This window comes from Protopterus annectens, chromosome 3.part1 (assembly GCF_019279795.1).
Source record: "Protopterus annectens isolate FY-2018-M chromosome 3.part1, PAN1.0, whole genome shotgun sequence".
In the NCBI taxonomy this organism is placed as follows: Eukaryota; Metazoa; Chordata; order Ceratodontiformes; family Protopteridae; genus Protopterus; species Protopterus annectens.
In genome coordinates this window covers 1,592,792,093-1,592,811,215 of record NC_056732.1, presented here as the reverse complement: position 1 = coordinate 1,592,811,215, position 19,123 = coordinate 1,592,792,093, and positions in this window count along the sequence as shown.

Genomic DNA, 19,123 nt, shown 5'->3' with positions numbered 1-19,123 from the left:
AATATCTTAAATTTGTATTATTTTAAGTATAGGAGACATAGAGGGGCTCTAACTCTAGTTATTATGTGAGGAATGGTGATTTTTAAGGGTCTGAATGGGTGTTCAGATACATTTTGGCAGGTTTAACCAAAGTAGTGGTCTTGCAATACTAACAGGAAGATGGATGATATATATTTTTTTTAATAGTGAAGTCCCTTCTTGGAATAAAGTCTGTATTCATATCCAAGAATCCACTTCAAATGAGCTCTATCTTTACTGATACTGAATGAATATTTTGGGAATTCTGCATTTTATTAAGTTTGACTTCCAATTGCGCTCTAAACTAGTCCCTGTTATTTTTATGCTGATTGCACTTCAAGAAATGTTGTATACTACAGTTTCTGTATGGAATGCAATGCGTTCTACATAGGAAAGACTAATCAATTTCTAAGAGAGCATATTATGGAACATATAAGAGATATTAGGAATAACAAAGAGAATAATGCACTGGCGAAACATACGAAGGTGTTTGGTACACATCGTGAGTTTAGGTTTCTTGTTTGAAATTGTAAAAGAGGGTGTTAGAAAGGAGACATCAGGAATAAAATGGAGTTAGCTGAATTAATACTGATTTTGTATTTTAATTTCTCTTACTAAATTAAGTCTCTCTTGAAGGACGTACCATGCTGAAGAACACGCCACACTGAAGTTGAACTTGGTTTTGATAAACTGCTTTTTTACAATGTATTTTGGGACTGGAGAACTTTTATTTGTCATCATGCCAAAATGCCTGTTTTTGTTTCGCAAAGTAACATGTACTATTACTTCTTTAAATAGTTTTATCTCAAATGTTTAATCAAACTGTACTTCTTTCAGTTGTGTTTGTAATTGTTCTTGAACTGCCTGGCCAGTTGTCTGTTAAGATGTGATACTTCTCAGTAATAGAGAAAGGCATCAACATATCTGTCTTTAGCCAATATTCAGTTATTATATGGGGGTTATAAGTAAATAGATACACTTCCATAGGTTCATATTTTCACAGATTCATAGATAAGTACTAGGCCAGTTAACCTTGTGGGACATTTCAGGTCTCACATAGCTACCCTTGTGGGACATTTGAAGTCTCACCAATTTCCCTTTTTGTGCACGAAATAACCTATCCCATTTAGTTATAGATTGGCCTTACCCATCCCATGATCAATAATTATAAATTATCCCTGATGAGAATAATTGAGATCATACCATAGATAATATGAGGGGAGCCATTCATGGGATAAATCATTTAAAAGCTGTTTCCATCCATTAGTAGTAGTCCTGGTGTAAATTTTCTGTTTTCCATACGTAGATCTCAGTTGCACTTGAAAATGGAGAGGGATGAACTTTGTTTTATGTGGATGGTGAGTCTGTTCCACAGAAGCAATGGCATGCAGATATGCAGTAAGGATTGTCATTTTGAAGTAGGTATGAAATGTATTGGTGCTTTCTTTGTCAGCTGAATGACAATACAAATAAATGGAGATGGAGTAAGTTGGTTTAAGCAGACTGTGTATTTTGCTCTACAATGCCTTTTATGAGTTGATCATTAGGTTATCACAGCTGAAGAATTTTCTTATGGATCTTGATGAACTTTTTTTTCACCTGCACTGTTCAAAAAGAGGTTTGGATTTGTTTCTTGTATATTTGTACCAGGTTTTGTTTCCACTGATCATTAGGGATTTTCATTCATCTGTCCTCAAGATTTGTGAAGAATTATTGACCCTAAGGAATTTGTCAGGAGCCAGGCTGAGTAGAGTGCCTGTTTCTTTTGTTGTTGAACTAGGTCACTGCATCATCAGTATTGGTATATAGTTCAGATTTCTTCAGTCTTTTTTCAAGAATAAGTTGATTTAAGGATTCTTGATTTGTCTTTTAAATATCTCTGATTTTGTATAGGTTTAGCTTGGTTATAGATGATAACATAAGGGTCATGGTGACTGATATAATCAGATGAGATTCCTGCTGAGCTAACATTGTCCAAATGAGATACTAGTCAAGTGTGGTTGCTCTGTGTATGCATCCATTTGAGATCATAGTGTGGTTACCTGCTTTAGACCATGCAGAACTAATAATTTTATCATCTTCTCTCTTGCACTTCAGATGGCCAAATCGCCTTGCACTTCAACAGGTTTTTGTAGCAATTATTGTAGGACACTTTGCCATCAGCACTAGTTATTTTTCAAGGAAATAGCTCCAGTACTTAGCAGTTATGACCACCCCTCCTGGCATGATTAAAGGACAGTTCCCTTTGCTTTCTCTTATTAACTTGGTCCACTTGGGCATTCTGAGGCAGTGTAGCAACTGCCTCATGTACACAGACAACCCTCTCTTATCTCCTAACACTCAGACTTGTCAGAGATGCACTTATATCACCAAATTGGTAGCTATGCCCTCTCCAGCCAAGACAGAACTAGCTGGTCAAGAGGAGAAGGTCAACACCTGCACCACACCACATGGAACACATGGCCCACCAGAACACCCACTATCACAGCTCTCACATAAAAACACAAACTACACACCCACCTTCGCAGAGGCTTTCAATAGAAATTTACCCAAATCGCAAAGACCTCTGAGGCAGAAATGCACTCGACCACCACAACATAGCACAGACCACAGGACACATAGCTCACCTCCACAGTGTGCCCCTCAACTTAAGCCCCTAAGGCTAAACAGCTTGCCCAATACACTAATCATAGGTGACTCAATAGTGAGGCACACATATGTCCCACTCACTAGGCTGAATAAGGAGAAGGTGACAGTCAGCTGTCTATCAGGTGCCAGAATCCGACACATAACACAGGTACTCGGATCACTCCACAACAAGTACATGTATGACTCTGTCATTGTCCATGTGGGTGTGAATGACTTGAGATGGACCTCCATGGACTACATGAAAAGAGACATGGTAGAGATCTCTGATTATGTGGCCCAGGGAGGTATGACACTAGCCCTGAGCAGTATCCTACTGTCACCCAGAATGATACTGTAGTACAAACAAAAAATGTTTTACTTCAACAATTGGCTAAATTTCTGGTGTCATTCTAAGAGGATCCAGTATCTATCTGCCTGGGATGACAAGATTGACAGACCTCAATGCTTTTGCCAGAGATGGGCTGCATCTGTCACTGGCTAAGGCACTTGCCATCCCTATAGTGCCTTTTTTAGGTGGTGTTCCAAAGACCAAATTACCCCCATAACAGCTATAAACAAATGCAATCTGAGGATCATGCTGCTCAATGCTAGAAGTCTAAATCTCAAGATGCACTCACTGGAAATACTCCTCAAAATGGAGAACATTGACATTTGTGCTGTAACAGAGGCCTGGTTTAAAGTGGCAGCCCCCCTGCGCTGCCAGGCTAATAACTCATTCCACACCTTTCAGCCCTGAAACATGGACTGAAGCTCCAAAGGCAGTGGTGTCTCCATATTTATAATGGATATGCACACCTCCAGACTAATAGCCCAGCATAGCGCATCTGCGATACTTCAGGTGCAACTAACAATGGGTAAGACGGCGATCCAGGTCATAGCCTGGTGTAGGTGCACTCACTCGAAATACTCTTCAAAATGGAGAACATCGACATTTGTGCTGTAACGGAGACCTGGTTTAAAGTGGCAGAAAGCACCCCTGCCCTGCCTGGCTAATAACTCATTCCACACCTTTTGGCCCCGAATCATGGACCGAAGCTCCAAAGGCAGTGGTGTCTCCATATTTATAATGGATATGCACACCTCCAGACTAATAGCCCAGCATAACGCATCTGAGATTCTTCAGGTACAACTAACAATAGGTAAGACAGCGATCCAGGTCATAGCCTGCTGTAGGTCCACAACCATGTCCTTAGACTATCACTCCATGTTCCTAAGCACCCTGAAATCTATCAAGGTCCATCCCAACACTCTCTTACTAGGAGACTTCAATTACTTCTCCATCAGCTGGGAAAACTACTCAAGCACCAATACACTGGCCTAACGCTTCCTGGAATTCATCATTTCCAGTGCCCTAGACCAGCTCATCCTGACCCCCACTAGAGGAAGCAACATCCTTGATCTGGTTATTACTAACATGGATGACCATTGCTCTACACCAGTAGTCAATCCCTCCCTGATCAGATCCGACCATAAACTAATCACCATGGAAATCCACATATCATCCACACCCCCGCAAAGGTAACCACCTTGAAAAACTTCTCTAAATCAGACTTTGGACTCCTAAAAACAGAGGTGGCCATCTTCATGGCACCCATGTCAATGGAAAATAGCTACATGACTGCTGAATCATACACCAATGCACTGTACGAACATGTACACAAATGCATGGAACTAGCCATACCCAACAGAACCAAGATGCGCTCCTGCAAAAAAAGGAAGCCAATCTGATGGTCCACTGCCATTAATAAACTCTCCAACAGGAGGAAGAAACTGTTGCAGAAAAAGATGAAGTCCCAAGACTGGAAAAACTCCCTTATTAGCTTCAACAAAAAGTTGAGATCCCTCATCAAATTTTCTAAAGCCAGGTATGAAGGCAAGGCAGAATTGTGGCAGACACTAAACAATCACAAAAGCCTTCTATAGCTATATGAAGAACCTCCATGGCAATACCCAGATTTGCTCTGAGACACTGCACAATGGTACCTCCTATACTGAGCCAACAGATATTGCAAACATACAGGCCGACAGATTTAGTGCCAACTTTACCCCCCCCCCCAAAGAACCAATCACAATACCGGAAGAATGTCGGGTACCCAGCATTATTCAAGAACAGGTTAAAGCTGCTTTGTCCAAGGCCAAGAATACATCTTCCATAAGACCAGATAATATCCCTGGCTGTGTTCTACATGAACTACAAAGTGAACTGGCACCACATCTGTCCTGTTCAGTCACATCCTCACTTCAGGCTTTGTCCGTACCAAATGGTGCACTGCTACAGTCATCCCTCTCCATAAAGGCGAAGCGACAACAGGCCTTGGGAATTATTGCCCCATTAGCCTGACGAGTCAGATATGTAAAGCTATGGAACACATCATCATGTACCTGTTTAACAAAGATATCATGTACCTGTTTAACAAAGATATAGGAAATCTCCAAATTCTAGAACCCATGCAATTTGGCTTTGTGAAAGGGAGATCATGCCTGCTCATCCTGGTTAACTTCTTCAAGTCAGTCACCAGGGTTGTGGATGAAGGTAAGGCGTGCATACAGCCTACCTCAATCTGGCCAAGGCCTTTGATACCATTCCTCACTCAGGAATTATTGATAAACTCACCAAACTAGGCATCAACCCCTATATCACAGGTGGGTTGCAAATTGGCTCACAGATAGAACTCACAGTGCGAAAGTAGCAGACTGAAAGTCAGACTGCTGACCAGTCGTGAGTGGAGCCCCACAGGGATTGATCCTGGATCCTCTCCTGTTTGGTATCTACTTCTCAGAAGTCCATGCCAACTCAAAAGGCCTATGGCTGACCAAGTTTACAGATGACTGCAAGCTGGGAGCCATTATTAACTCCCCAAGTGAAGCAGACATCCTACAGAAAGGCCTCACTGAGGCGTGGCCAAGGATGAACACAGGGTAGCAGCAGATTTCTTCAGCTCCACCAACATAACTACATTAACAGGAAATTATTTCTTCAAAACTCAACTAATGGAATAATTTTCTTTCTAAAAACATTTGGACTATCATTACTTATAATAATATCCAAAAAAGAAAGAAAATTTAACTGATTTTCCTGTCAGAAATCTTTTTGGAAATTTCTCTCTCATCACTTCTGTTCAGAATGAGTTCCAGCAAGGCTAACAGTCAGGATTCTATCATTAAGAAAGAGCTTCAGACATTATTATCAACTATACAGGAACTAACAACTAAAATGGACAGACTAGATGTTAAAATTGACAATTTTATAGAGAAAACCACAAAACAAATGGATGTGCTACACCAAGATCTACAACAGCAGAAAGCCCAGATAACAGATATAGAAGAGACAATGATATGGACAACAGAATTAAGGAAGAAGAAAAGAACATTGAATTTTTATTGAAACAAAACACTCACCTTCAATCCAAACTAGATGACTTGGAAAACAGATCCAGACTTAACAATATAAGGATTTTTGGACTGCCAGAAAATATAGAAGGTAATAACATTACATCTTTTTTAAACACTTGGCTTCCCAAAACTTTAGATCTGTCAGAGGCATTTTCTTTTGGCATTGAAAGAGCCCACAGGTCTTTATCCATGTCTAATACAAATAAGAATGATCCTAGATCAGTTATTGTAAGATTTTTATCATCTTATGACAAGGAGATGGTATTAAAATCTGCATGGGCTAAATCACCTATAAAAATTAATGAAGCAACTGTGCGCTTTGACAATGACTATTCCTCTTTGGTAATATCAAAAAGAAAGGTCTTTTTACCATTAATAAGAGAGCTTAAGAAAGCACAGTTCAAAACTCATCTTTTATTTCCTTCCAGACTGAAAATCTTTTTACCTGATGGCCCTAAAATATTTGAAGACCTGGACTCTGCTTTGGTATATATTAAAAAAAATAAAATACTAGACAAAATAGAGGATATGGAATGGGCAAGTCCTTCGTTAAAAAGAATGGCAACAGGAACATCTTGGAAGACATCAGAGAAACAAAAAAGACTAAAAAACAAATGACATGTTTTATATTTCTTTGAACTCTTTAATTACAGTTTCTGCATTTACAAGAAAACCACAAATATCTTAATGATTTGTACAAAGTTATACTAATGTGCAAGAACTGAAGTTTGTTTTATGGATAATCAAACTTTCATGAGGAACAAATAACCTGATATAAATCAACTTGTTTCTCTTCTGTAACTATGAGACCTAAGGTTAGTAATATGTTATATCTTTCTTTCTTTCATTATTTTAAATAATAGCACTCTACTTAAACTAAACACATATGGGAGGGGGAGGGAGGGCAGGGAGGGGGGAAAGATGAAAAGAAGGAAAAAGGGGGAAAAATAAAATATTATCTCTTTAAAATTATTTATGCTGTTTAAATAAAACTGCTTTATATTATATTATGATTAAATTGCCTAAACACATAATATCAAATAATAAGTTATGATATAACTGTAGTTGACTAAAACTAAGCAGTTGTAAGTAATGTGTCTCAGGTTTTACTTTACTAAAAGAAACAGCTAGTAAATATATATGTAGGTTTTTTTTTTTTTTTTTTAAGAAGTAACAAGGTTCTGATAATACTGATGTGTGTTTGTAACATACTTTGACTGAGAAAATGAAATGGGACACATAAATGTAAGAAATGTTTATGTTAAGTAACTTAAGGCTTGGTTTCACTGCCATAGAGACTGCAATGACTTGAGGAGTGCTTCGAGAAGGTTTTACACTGTATAAATCCTTTTACATTCAAAATGAATGTTTGTCACTTACTTTTACTAAAATTCCCGCCAGAATGTTATAAGAGACAATTTTAGTTATAGGTATCCTCGTGAATAGTGTCCTCGAGCCAATTTAAAAGCTTCAACACTCAGCAAATGCACAGAGAAGCTGAAAGCAGCCATTTTGAACTTTGACCCCTGATTTCACACAGACACGATGCAAATTCAAGAAGTAAACCAGTTTCAGGAAGTAGAACTGCTGTAAATGCGGTATTGTGATGAAAAACGAACTTTATGACAACAAAATGTGAGTTTTTCTTTATAATAATTTACATATTTAAGATGTAACTTATAAAATGTAAAAGTTATAATGATTTTTAATGTCTTAATATGCCATAGTAAACAAATGAAATAACTTAGAATGCATAGAAGCTAAACTCATACATATATGACACTGAAAGCTTATATAGTTGCTGCACTTCAATGCATATTGGTGCTTATAATTTAATGATATATAACATTATAATGCATTTATTTTAACAAAGATAAATAAGTATGTGCATTATTATGATTCTATTTCAGAAGAAAGTGTCATGTGATACATTCTAAAGCTGCAGTGCAGATGTATGAGATATAGCAGGCTTTCATCACAATGATTCATGCATAACTAGAGATCAACATTGCTTTGTAGTCTGTTCTTTTTATCTCATATACTGAGAATAACCATTTTTATTTAAATGGTAAGAACAAGTAAGAGAAGGAAGCTTGTAGTGCATGTAGTTTAAAGTTTTAAAACTGCTAATAGTACTGTTATGGCAGAAACTATGAATATTCTAATGTAAATAATATATTGAGTCATAATAGCCTTAGATAATAAATGTTATTAAATTCAAAAGAACATAAACATATAATAAGAACTTATCACTACAAGTTTATATTAAACAACTAAAAGGGTAACTTTTTTTTCTCTCCTCTGCCCTATCTTTCAAGATTGTTAGAGTGCTTTTATGATAATGTACACATTATATAGAATAGATATACATAACATTGTTAAGATGACTATAAAAGTTTTATATGATAATACAAAGGTATTCTCAAGAATAATGTTGGTAATGCTTCTATTTCTCAAAGATGATTTATAATGAGTCATTTATTGTATAAGTTTTAAAGTAAACAAATATGAGATATACATAATACGTCAGTGATATTGATTATAAGTTCTATTTTAGTTTCTTATATATTATCATAAAGATTAGTTAGTGTAAATGTTATAATAACCTATTTCTTAACTTTCGTATCTAACTATTACATTAATTACATAATTGATTTTATTTTATTTATTACACTGTAAAATAAGACGCTGTTATATAAATTGTTTAAGTCCTGCTATAATAGATAATCAAAATAATGAGCTTAACTTTAGTTAATAAAAGTTAGTATTTAATTAATTCTGGTGGCAGCTGGAGTACTGCTGCTTAGGATAGGGAGATAACTTGAGTGGTATTTTCTACTCGAAGTTGGAGTTTTTAACTCCAGGCTGGATGCAATGTTTAATCCAAACAATATTTTCACCTGATTTTTGTTATGTGTACATAGTCTTGACATCCACATCACATTTTATAAACTCACTGTCACTACAAATAAAAGTTAAAATTTCACAAAATTTCACAAGATTTTCACTAATTGCAGCTATAATTAATATAATACCTAAAGAAGGAAACATATTAATACTTACTTTAGTAAATGCTATTCTGATTATATGTTTTATATGTTTATAAAAGTTAAATGGTAACTTTAAAAGGAATTTCTCTAAACATTAATGGATTGAATAACCCATGTAAAAGGGGAAGTTTAATGAGATATATTAATCTGCATAGAGCCAACTTAATATTCCTTCAGGAAACACATCTCCTGAAAAAAGACATAGATAAATTAGCCACTAATAAATATACAATCTTGGTTAGCTCAGAACACACACAGAAAAAAAGAGGAGTGGCTATTTTATGGAACAAAAATATGCCCACACCTAAAATTATTAAGTCATATAAAGATGACAAAGGAATGTTCTGCCTGGTTACAATACAGATTAATGGGAAAATCTATACATTGATTAATGTATACTGGATACCAGGAATTGGCACTAATACAGTGAAATACCATCTCAATAAGATTATATCATTTTCTAAAGGAGATATTATTTTAGCAGGAGATTTTAACTGTATCCTACATGAAAAAGATACTACTACTATAGTAAAAGGAAAATCACATCTAATGCAAAACATTTAAAGGATTTCATTAATTCATATCATTTGAATGATATTAATAATCAGACAGATTCTAAATCATTACCATAGGTTCATAGGTTCATAGGTTGGTACTATGCTATCAGCCCTAGGGCCTATACAAGCCTAGCCATAACAATTCCCTGGCTATTTCTTCCCACATTATTTACTTTCCTGGACCCCTGTCTAGCAGGGCGACTAACGTGATCCCTGGGGTAAATTTCCTTTCTCCCATCCAATCGTCAAGGTTCCTCTCGAAGAGGTCCAAAGAGGCACTCTGCTTGACATGTATGGGCAATCTATTCCAGAGTCTGGGGAGTCTCTGGGTCAGGAACCTATCCCTCCAGCATGTTTTGTTTATTTTGATAACAAGGTTTAGATCCCTGGAGCGTGTAGCTCTGAGGGATTGGGATTTCTTTAAGTGTAGCATGTCCAACAGCTCTGGGTTTGACATGGCTTTGTATGTTAAGCAGAGATCGCCTCTGAGTAGACGATATGCGACAGAGTATAGCTGGAGTTTTTTAAGGTGGTCAGCATAGGGCATCTGCTTTAGGCCTGTGATTCTTTTAGTGAGGTATTTCTGAGGCCTTTCTAGTTGTTGCAGATGTCTTGAGAGGTACATACCAAATGGGGCATTGTATTCTATAATGGGTCTAATGAGGGATGAGTACAGTGGGACAATGACCTCCTTTTTTCTGGATGCAAAGCCCTTAGTGATGAGGTGTGTCACATAGAAGGATTTCCTAACTGTTGTGGCGATGTGGTTATCGAAGGTGAGACCACTGTCCACCTGTGTCCCAAAGTCTCTTATCACACTTTCTGTGTTTAGTGTACTGCCACCTATATGGTAATTCATGGATACATGTTTTTTCCCAAAGGGGATAACAACACATTTCTTGGCATTGAGCTTGAGCCCATGGCTCTGGCACCAAGCATCTGTTTCTGTAAGGCCCTTTTGTAGAGTATCCACATCATTTGGGGATACAATAATGGCTCCCAGTTTGCAGTCATCTGCAAACTTTGTTAGCCAGAGTCCCTTAATGTTGACCTGTACTTCAGAGAAGTAGATGCCAAACAAGAGCGGCCCCAGGACTGAACCCTGAGGTACTCCTCTTGTCACTTGTCTGGAGCTGGATTTGGAGTTGGCTACTTTTACAGTGTGGGTTCTATCAGTAAGCCATTTAGCAACCCATTGGGTGACATAGGGATTAATGCCCAACTTAGTAAGTTTATCTATGATTCCAGAGTGGGGGGTGGTGTCAAAGGCCTTGGCAAGGTCTAGATAGGCTGTGTGTACCACCTTACCCTTGTCCATGGCTCTGGAGACTGATTCAAAGAAGTCAATCAGGTTCAGGAGACAAGATCGGCCCTTCACAAACCCAAACTGGGTGGGGTCCAGTGTTTGAAGGTTGCCAATGTCTTTGTTTATAAGTTCCATGATAATACGCTCCATGGCCTTGCAGATAAGGCTTGTCAGACTGATGGGACGGTAGTTTCCGGGATCCAAGGTGGATCCCCCTTGTGGATTGGGATAACTGTAGCTCTGCACCACTCAGTGGGCACGAAACCTGAGGTGAGGCTATGATTAAACATGACACTTAGGTGAGGTGCCAGTTCATACTGTAGTTCATGTAGTACACAGCCCGGGATGTCATCTGGTCCCATGGATGCTGTATTCTTGGCTTTAGAGAGTGCGTTTTGTACCTGTGTGGCCGTTATTACTGGAATTTGGCAATCTTCCGGTATTGAGATGGGCCATTTAGGGGGTGAGAGGTGGATGAAGTTGGCACTGAATTCATCTGCCAGGATATTGGCAATATCCTTCAGATCAGTATATTTAATGCCATTCTGTTTTAGCTCAGAGCAGATCTGAGCATTGCAGTTAGATTCTTGACATAGTTATAGAATGCTTTGTGGTTGTCTTTGGAATCTTTGGCAATTTTATTTTCGTAACTAGCTTTGGAGGATTTTATGAGGCATCTCAGTTTCTTACTGAGGCTAGTAAGGGAGTTTCTTGCATTCTGGGATTTTCCTCTTTTCTGCAAAAGTTTCTTCCTTTTGTTGTAAAGTTTGTTTATGGCAGGGGACCACCAGATTGGCTTCCTTTTTTTGGATGAGAGCATTTTGGTTCTATTTGGGATGGCACGATTCATGCATGAGTGGATGTGCTCATACAGTGCCTTAGTGTAGGATTCAGCAGTTGAACTTTCAGTTCCCGTCTGCATGGGTGTCGTGAAGTTTGTCACTTCTGACTTGAGTAGCATGAAGTTGGCTTTGGAGAAGTTTTTTATGGTGGTTTCTTTACTGGGGGTGGGGGTGGGATGTGGATGTTGAGGGTGATTAGCTTATGGTCAGACCTGACTAACGAGGGGGTGACCATAGGTATGGAGCATTTGTTTCCTATGTTGGTAATGACCAGGTCTAGGATATTGGAGCCCCTGGTGGGACTATGGATTAGTTGATCCAGGGCGTTGGAATTTATGAATTCCAAGAACCGTTGTGCAAAGGTGTTGGGACATGAGTAGTTTTCCCAGTTAATGGCAGGGTAGTTAAAATCACCCAGTATTAGGGTGTTTGGTTCTATCTTAATATTTTCCAGTATGTTTAGAAAGGTGTAATGAGAATCTTGGGGCATGGTGGGGGATCTGTAGCAAGCTACAATTTGGATTGCAGTCTTACCTAGTGTTAGTTGCACTTGGAGAATTTCAGACACATTGTGTTGGGCAACTAGCCTGGTGGTGTGAATATCCTTGGTGAATATTGACACTCCTCCACCTTTGGTGTTTCGGTTCTGGTTTGGTGGCTGAAAAGTGTGGTAAGAGTTGTAGCCTGGTATTGCAGGGGTGCTCTCTGGAGCCTTGAACAAGGTCTCAGTTACTGCACAGATATCGATGTTCTCCATTTTTAGGAGTGCCTCGAGAGAGTGCATTTTGAGGTTGAGACTTCTAGCATTGAGTAGCATTACCTTCAGATTTTGCATGCTTGTACCTGTTACGGTGGTGGTTTTGTCCTTTGAAGTTTGCCTAAAAAAGGCACTATAGGGGTGGCAAGAGCCTTAGCCAGTAACCTGAATCCCAGGGGCAACAGGTGCAGACCATCTCTGGCAAAGCATCGTGGTCTGTCAATCATGTCATCCCAGGCAGACAGATACTGGATCCCCTTTGAATGACACCATAAGCTTAGCCAATTGTTGAAGTCAATCATTTTATCCTTATATTGTGGTATCATTCTGGGCGAAGGAAGGATGCTACTCAGGGCTAGAGTCATACCTGCCTGGGCCACATGATCCGAGAGCTCTTCCATGTCTCTTTTCATGTAGTCCAGGGAGGTACGGCTCAAGTCATTTACTCCAACATGGACAATGACAGAGTCATATTTGTACTTGTTGTGGAGTGACTTGAGTGCATGCATTATGTGGCAGATCCTGGCACCCGACAGGCAGCTGACTGTAATTTTCTCCTTGTTCAACCTGGTGAGAGGGACATCACTTGGGACAGGGAATTAATAGACATACAAAACAAATTAGACTCATATAAACATAATAATAAACACTACACCTGACGTCTCCATTATTTACATTTGGGATGCTCTAAAATCTTATTTATATGGACAGAGTATCAGATGGTATAATAACAAAAGGAAAACTTGGGACAGGGAATTAATAGACATACAAAACAAATTAGACTCATATAAACATAATAATAAGGAAAATATTATGGACAAAAAAGTCATTGAGGAAATAAATAAATTAAATGAGAAATACAAAGAAATTTTAAATCACAAAGTCAAAATAACATTAGAGAAATATAAATTCTTGTCTTACTCAATAAGTCCCAAATACTTACATAGACTTAAAAATAAAACGAAAAGGCTTAATAAACAAAATCACATCAAAGAATTTTTTTCTTCAAGGAAAAAGAAGAATGTTTCTAGTTTACCAGAAATATTAGATGAATTTAGAAATCACTTTCATAACATTAACCATAATAACATTAATATGGAATCTAAAGACAGAATAAAGAACTTTATAATTACAAACATGAACAAAAAACTTAATAAACAACAGGCTGGATTAATAGATAAAAATATTTCATATACAGAGGTTATCACACAAATACATAAACTTAAATTAAATAAAGCGCCAGGTAATGATGGTATCATTCCTGAGATTTATAAAATCCTTCCTAAGAATACCTATTCATTAATACATAAGGTTTTTATATCAGCTCAAAATGAATTGATGATTCCCCCATCTTGGCAATACACATTTATTTCACCAATCTTGAAACCCAATAAAGATCCAACTAGATGCAAATCATACAGGCCCATTTCACTACTTAATGTTGACTACAAAATGTTCATGAATATATTTGCTGACAGATTAAAGACAATATTTCCAAGTATAATAGATATAGATCAGACAGGCTTTATTACAAATAGAAATACTTTTGATAATATAAGGAGAACTTTAACTCTGATTGATTATGCAAACAGAAAAAAGAAAGATTTGACACTCATCAGCCTTGATATAAATTCAGCATTTGACTCAGTAAGTTGGGACTATTTGTTTATCTTATTGAAGTGCACAAATTTCTCTAATACATTTGTGAATTTAATTGAACATTTATATAAAGGAGCATTGGCATACATTAAAATTGGTACATATGTCTCACAAAAGATACCCATATTAAAAGGCACAAAACAAGGATGTCCACTTTCACCTTTGTTATTTACTTTAATAATGGAGCCTTGGGCTAATTTGATTAGGAACAGCAATGATATAGCTGGATTTGGTATAGACGAAAATACAATATCTAAAATCCAACTTTTTGCAGATGATGTTTTAATTACATCAACAGGGACAAATTCTTCTATGCAGTCATTATTTGATAAGATGACAGATTTCAAGAATATTTCAGGTTTGATATTTAATGAAGAAAAAACTAAAATATTACCAATATACACAGGGAAAAATGTTCTCACTAGTGATTTTCTTAAATACATACCCAATTCAGGTCAAATAACTTATTTAGGCATAATATTAACTAAAGATATTAAATCCATTATACATCATAATTATAGTAAATGTCTTCATAATATACAAACTCATTTCAATAGCTGGAACAATATGTTTTTTACCATGGAAGAAAGACTCACAATTATTAAAATGATAATATTCCCGAAGATATTATACATAATACAATTAATAATACTCCCACCTACAAAAATAATTATTAAGAAATTAAATTCACAAATGTTAAATTTCTTATGGGCACCTCATAGACCTAGGATTGCATTAAAGAAGCATACTAATAGTTGGTCCCAAGGGGGTATAGCATTTCCAGACTTTGATTTATACACTATCTCTTCTATTATAAAAGTTATAACATTATTAATAGATCAGTCATATGTTGCAAAATGGAAGGAATATTGGGAATTAATTAGCATACACTTCACAAAAATATCGTTAACACACAAAAATACTATTATAAACAATCCCATGTTATGGTTACTTAAAGAGTTTTGTACCTCATCTATTACACCAAAATACATAACTAGTTACCCATTAAATATTATTATTAGATATCGTAATTTTATATATATGCATCCTAAATATAAGGAATGGAATTTTATCTTAGTTCCCATAATATATACACAAGGTATTCTTTTATCATCCACCTCTGAAAGAACTCTACTAGTCACACAGAATAATTTAAAGTATTGGTATCAGATGCTGTCAGACAATAAAGTAAAAAATTTAGACTTCTTAAAGCAAGAATTTGATTTGAGGGAAACATGTTGGTTAGAGATTCAGACTTTTAGACAACATCTTGCTAACAAACTTGACTTAATGTCTTTAACAGTTAAAGAATCTGTTCCAATACTGATTGACTACTTGATACTAAATTTACAACAAAAGGTTTCTGATAAAGGTAAGCTCTCACACATACATAAAATTATTAGAGATGAAACCTATTATAGTCCAGATAATTACTGGAATTATTTCAATTCCATTAATGGTGAATTACCAAAACAACAAGATAAACAATATATATTGGAATCTGCTTATAAAACTACTTCTTCTATTAATTGGAGACTTTCTACCTGGAAATTTTTACATAGATCTTTCTATACACCCCTAATGATGAAAAAAATTAACAAAAAAGATAACATATGTAAGAGATGTACTGTAGAAATAAATGCCGATTGAGCACATATGTTTTACGATTGTATAAAACTGAAGGAATATTGGATGTTAATCAATGATTTTTTGCAGGCTCTTTTTACAGATAATTTCATAGTCTCTAAATCACTTATATTATTTAACGCCCCTGTTCCTAAATGTGTTAAAAAAGTTAAACTTCCCTTACTATGGTCAATTCTAGCAGTGACTAGAAAAATAATAACCAGAAACTGGATTTCAGATACTCCTCCTTCATTTAATGAATTTAAAAATGTTATGATTGAAGTGTGTCATATGGAACTAATGACAATAAAGTCAAGAACCACTAGGAAAACATCTTACTATAATATATGGGATACCTTACAAAACTTGTTAAAACAGTCTTAGTTTTATTAGTAAGATGTTACAGTTTAATTAATTGATTTAAATTTAGAGTGGATGTCTTTGTAAATACTTTAGTTGTTTTATCAAATGTTATAATTGTTTATATATTAACTGCTTGCATAAGATTGTCATAATATTTATTTTGTATGTTAAAACTAATAAACTTGTTTTAAAAAAAAAAGAAAGGCCTCACTGAGACCAATGACTGGTGTCAAAACCATGGCCTTAAGCTTAATGCCAAAAAATGCTTTGTCATCCCCTTTGTTAAAAACTCAGGTCCAACTAAATACCACATTGATGAAAGCCCACAGAACACTGAAGGTGTTATAAGAAATCCGGGGACGCAGGTTGACAGCAACCTCTCCTTTGACCACCACATTGCCACTGTGCTCAGAAAATCCTTCTGTGTGGCACATCTCATCACCAAGGGTTTTGCATCCAGGAAGAAAGGTCATCATCTCTCTCTCTACTCTTCCCTCATTAGACCAATCATCAAGTATAATGCCCCATTTGGCATGTACCTCATTAGACACCTGCAACAGCCTGAGAGGCCACAGAAGTACCTCACGAAGAGGATCCTAGGCATTAAACACATGTCCTACATGGACAGACTCAAAAGACTCCAGCTATTCTCTGTCTCATATCGCATACTTAGAGGCGATCTCTGCTTGACTTACAAAGCCATGTCTGACCCAGCTCTGTTTGAAATACTACATCTAAAGAAATCCCAATCCCTCCACACCAAACATTCCAGATACCTCAACATCATTACCACAATCAACAGAACACGCTGGAGGGACAGGTTTCTCACCCAGAGACTGCCTATGCTCTGGAATAGACTTCCATACACGTCAAGCAGAGCACCTTACTGACCCTCTTCAAGAGAAATCTTGATGAGAGGATGGGTAATATGAAGTTCACCCTGGGGATCACTCCAGTGGCTCTACTTGATAGAGGCACTGGGAACTAACGTCAGTCGGCATGATACCAGGCACTTTTATGGGCTAGGCTTATAAAGGCTCCAGGGCCATTCACCTATTACACACCTATGAACCTATAAGTTAACAGAGAATACAGGACAGGACCAGTGTTCCTATCTCCTACAGAAAGTATGTCTGTTGGTGTTATTTAATTAAGCAATAACAGATGATGTGGTATGGTATAGTGAAGATTTACCCACAGTTGGTGTGGCTTAATCACAAGGGCGAAGCCCGAGTGATTATAAAGCCAACTGTGGGTAAATTTAAAAAATTGTATTTATTTTTTATTTATTTTACATTTGTTAACTGGGAAAGTCTGACTTGGAACGAGCCAATTTTCAGCGGAGGCCCGGGGAGAAATGCTCCAGATGCATGTCTTTGTAATGTAATATACCACAACCACGGAGTCGGTTATTGCTATTATACAATGACATTATTTAAGAAAAAAAAACATACTTTTCTTAAATAATGTCTTTGTATAATGGTGCATTACTGTTCTTCCGCTGGTTGTGGTACACTGTTTCCTTGTTTTGGTGTACTGAGCATGCTTATGGGACTTGCATCCCATGCATACCCATTACATCAATGCTTTGAAATGGAAGCAACGGAGAAAAGAAAGTCTCAGTCGTTGCTCCGTTTTTTTCTTTTTTCTTTTTTTTTGTTAAAAAAAAATGTTTTGAGCACTTTATGCCAATGGAATAAAGTCCGGGCAACCGGACCTTATTCCGTTGGTATATTGTGGGATTTACAACGGGCATGCTGGCCAATCAGTGTGCATGTTTTGGAATATTAATGGGGGGGTCATTGTATAATAACTATGTTTGTACATTTCCTTGTCCAATTACAGATTTTAGGGGCAAAATACATAGACCAAGATTTTAAATGGTTGGTGCGATCTCCAACATACGTTTACTATGACAGTTTTCTTGTGCTCATCGCAGAGGCATTTCATGGAAAATAATGAGAATTTGAGCTGTTTCTTTGTTAATAATGTTATACCTCAGCACATTTGTGTTTTGCAGTTAGTCTATTTCAGTAAAGATAAACCAAATGTTGAAAAATGTTGAAAAATTGTAAAACTTTTTGCCTTAGCCCCATGAGTATTCATTTGGGAGCACAAGCTAGCATTATGACAAGGTGTACTATTATCAATCCTACATAAGAGTAAGAGAGTGGCCAAGGAGTTAGATGGATGTCCCCAGCAAGATTTATTAATGTATTGCTTCCATCTTTCTGAAAGTGGAAGTTTGGTTTGTTTATTGCTTCTTTTTTTTTTTTCTTATATGATCAACAGCATTGGCTAAGCTGGTGATGCTTGTTTCCCTTGATAATTGTAACACATTGTTACCATGGCCATTATGTATGTGGAAACGTCAGTAGGGGCTTATTTTGGAACCAGCAGGGCCTTATTTCTGAAACACTACACTAATACTTCCCAGGATTCAGCAAGCTCTGCACGGCATGAAGGAATAGTGCAAGAGCTGCTGCAGGCAATATGACTGTTGTGCGATCCAGGAATAAGCTCCTGTGACGTGCACGAGCGCTCCTGCACGGACACAGCCCATGTATGCTAATTATCTCATTTGCTAGTGAAAAATATGCAAATGAGGGGAATTGGTGATCAAGGAAGCAGGCAGACGTCTGTGCAGGAATAGTGTAGACTGCAGAAATGTATTCAACCAGTAGCTAAATACATTTCTGCAAACTACAAAACTGAAGCATGACAGCTCATTAAAACACATGTATTAACAAGGGTTAGGCATGCCAAAGGCCAAATTTATTTATTGTTTGTTAACCGGGTTAGTCCAGCTGGGCTTGTGGCCCACTTTCAGTGGAGACCTGAGGAGAAAAGCTCCAGTACATAATATAAAGTATATAGGTTTACATAATTATAATATAGCTAAA